This window comes from Cardiocondyla obscurior, linkage group LG14 (assembly GCF_019399895.1).
Source record: "Cardiocondyla obscurior isolate alpha-2009 linkage group LG14, Cobs3.1, whole genome shotgun sequence".
Taxonomy (NCBI): Eukaryota; Metazoa; Arthropoda; class Insecta; order Hymenoptera; family Formicidae; genus Cardiocondyla; species Cardiocondyla obscurior.
In genome coordinates, this window is record NC_091877.1 from 4,221,155 (window position 1) to 4,224,685 (window position 3,531).

Sequence of the window (3,531 nt, forward strand, 5' to 3'; positions counted from 1 at the left end):
TAAAAATTGTTACGTGAACATCTGCTGACGTCACCGCACAATGATACGTTGCCAGATTTTCAAAAATTTTTTTATCGTTTTTTGTCAATATCTTTGCTTCTGGTGGAGGTAGAACGTTTAAAGTTGTCACGTGAACATCTGCTGACGTCACCGCACAATGATACGTTGCCAGATTTTGAAAAATATTTTTATCGTTTTTTGTCAATATCTCTGCTTCTGGTGAAGGTAGAACGCTGAAAATTGTTACGTGGGCATCTGCTGACGTCACCACACAATAATTTTTTGCCAGATTTTCAAAAATTTTTTTATCGTTATTTGTCAATATTTATGCTTCTGGTGAGAATAGAACGCTGAAAATGATCACGTGGGCATTTGCTGACGTCACCGCACAATGATACGTTGCCAGATTAAAAAAAATTTTTTTATCGTTTTTTGTCAATATCTTTGCTTCTGGTGAAGATAGAACGCTGAAAATTGTTACGTGGGCATCTGCTGACGTCACCACACGATGATTTTTTGCTAGATTTTCAAAAATTTTTTTATCGTTATTTGTCAATATTTATGCTTCTGGTGAGATTAGAACGCTGAAAATGGTCACGTGGGCATTTGCTGACGTCACCGCACAATGATACGTTGCCAGATTATGAAAAATTTTTTTATCGTTTTTTGTCAATATCTCTGCTTCTGGTGAAGGTAGAACGCAGAAAAGTGTTACGAGGGCATCTGCTGACGTCACCGCACGATGATTCGTTGCCAAATTTTAAAAAATTTTTTTATCGTTATTTGTCAATATCTCTGCTTCTGGTGAAAGTAGAACGCTGAAAATTGTTACGTAATCATTTTCTGATATCACCGCACGAAGATTTGTTGCCAGATTTTTAAAAATTTATTTTTTGTTTTTTGTCAATATCTTTTCCTCTGGTGAAAGTAGAACGCTAAAAATGGTAACGTGGGCATCTGCTGACGTCACCGCTTAAAGATTTGTTGCCAAATTTTCAAAAAATTTTTCTTTGCTTTTGTCAATATCTCTGCTTCTGGTAAAAGTAGAACGCTGAAAATTGTTACGTGGGCATCTGCTGACGTCACCACACGATGATTTTTTGCCAGATTTTCAAAAATTTTTTTTTTGTTTTTTGTCAATATCTTTGCTTCTGGTGGAGGTAGAACGCTGAAAATGGTCACGTGAGCATTTGCTGACGTCACCGCACAATGATACGTTGCCAGATTTTGAAAAATTTTTTTATTGTTTTTTGTCAATATCTATGCTCCTGGTGAGGATAGAACGCTGAAAATGGTCACGTGGGCATTTGCTGACGTCACCGAACAATAATACGTTGCCAGATTTTGAAAAATTTTTTTATCGTTTTTGTCAATATCTCTGCTCCTGGTGGAGGTAGAACGCTGAAAATAGTTTCGTGGGCATCTGTTGACGTCACCGCACAATGATACGTTGCCAGATTTTGAAAAATTTTTTATCGTTTTTTGTCAATATCTTTGCTTTTGGTGGAGGTAGAACGCTGAAAATTGTTACGTGAGCATCTGCTGACGTCACCACACGATGATTCTTTGCCAGATTTTCAAAAATTCTTTTTTTGTTTTTTGTCAATATCTCTGTTTTTGGTTAAAGTAGAACGCTGAAAATAGTCACGAAAGCATCAACTGACGTCGCCGCACAATGATACGTTGCCAAATTTTGAAAAATTTTTTTATCGTTTTTTGTCAATATCTTTGCTTCTGGTGGAAGTAGAACGCTGAAAAATGTTACGTGGGCTCTGCTGACGTCACCGCACGATGATTCTTTGCCAGATTTTTAAAAATTCTTTTTTTGTTTTTTGTCAATATCTCTGCTTCTGGTAAAGATAAAACGCTGAAAATAGTCAAGTGAGCATCAGCTGACGTCACCGCACAATGATACGTTGCCAGATTAAAAAAAATTTTTTTATCGTTTTTTGTCAATATCTTTGCTTCTGGTGAAGATAGAACGCTGAAAATTGTTACGTGGGCATCTGCTGACGTCACCACACGATGATTTTTTGCTAGATTTTCAAAAATTTTTTTATCGTTTTTGTCAATATTTCTGCTTCTGGTGAGGTAGAACGCTGAAAATGGTAACGTGGGCATTTGCTGACGTCACCGCACAATGATACGTTGCCAGATTTTCAAAAATTTTTTTATCGTTTTTTGTCAATATCTTTGCTTCTGGTGAAGGTAGAACGCTGAAAATTGTTACGTGGGCATCTGCTGACGTCACCGCACGATGATTCGTTGCCAAATTTTAAAAATTTTTTATCGTTTTTGTCAATATCTCTGCTTCTGGTGAAAGTAGAACGCTGAAAATTGTTACGTAATCATTTTCTGATATCACCGCACGAAGATTTGTTGCCAGATTTTTAAAAATTTATTTTTTGTTTTTTGTCAATATCTTTGCTTCTGGTGAAAGTAGAACGCTAAAAATGGTAACGTGGGCATCTGCTGACGTCACCGCTTAAAGATTTGTTGCCAAATTTTCAAAAAATTTTTCTTTGCTTTTGTCAATATCTCTGCTTCTGGTAAAAGTAGAACGCTGAAAATTGTTACGTGGGCATCTGCTGACGTCACCGCACGACGTCACGTGATCAGATTTTCAAAAATTTTTTTTTGTTTTTCGTCAATATCTTCGCTTCTGGAGAAGGTAGGACGCAAAAAATGGTCACGTGGGCATTTGCTGACGTCACCGCACGACGTCACGTGGTCAGTTTTTCAAAAATTTTTTTTTTGTTTTTCGTCAATATTTTTGCCCCTGGAAAAGGTAGGACGTTAAAAATGGTCACGTGGGCATCTGCTAACGTCACCGCACGACGTCACGTAAACAGATTAAAAAAAATTTTTTTTTGTTTTTTGTCAATATCTTTGCCCCTGGAAAAAGTAGGACGCTAAAAATGGTGACGTGAGCATGTTCTGACGTCACCGCACAATGTCACGTGGTCAGATTTTCAAAAATTTTTTTTTCGTTTTTCGTCAATATTTTCGCCCCTGGAGAAAGTAGGACGCTAAAAATGATCACGTACGCATCTGCTGACGTCACCGCACGACGTCACGTGGTCAGATTTTCAAAAATTTTTTTTTCGTCTTTCGTCAATATTTTCGCCCCTGGAGAAAGTAGGACGTTAAAAATGGTCACGTAAGTATCTGCTGACGTCACCGCACGACGTCACGTGGTCAGATTAAAAATCATATTTTTTTTGTTTTTCGTCAATATTTTTGCTTCTGGAGGGAAGAGGACGCTAAAAATGGTCACGTGAGCATCTGCTGACGTCACCGCACGACGTTACGTGATCAGAGTTTCAAAAACTTCTTTTTCGTTTTTCGTCAATATTTTCGCCCCTGGAGAAAGTAGGACGCTAAAAATGGTCACGTACGCATCTGCTGACGTCACCGCACGACGTCACGTGGTCAGATTTTCAAAAATTTTTTTTTCGTTTTTCGTCAATATTATCGCCCCTGGAAAAAGTAGGACGCTAAAAATGGTTACGTGGGCATTTGCTTACGTCA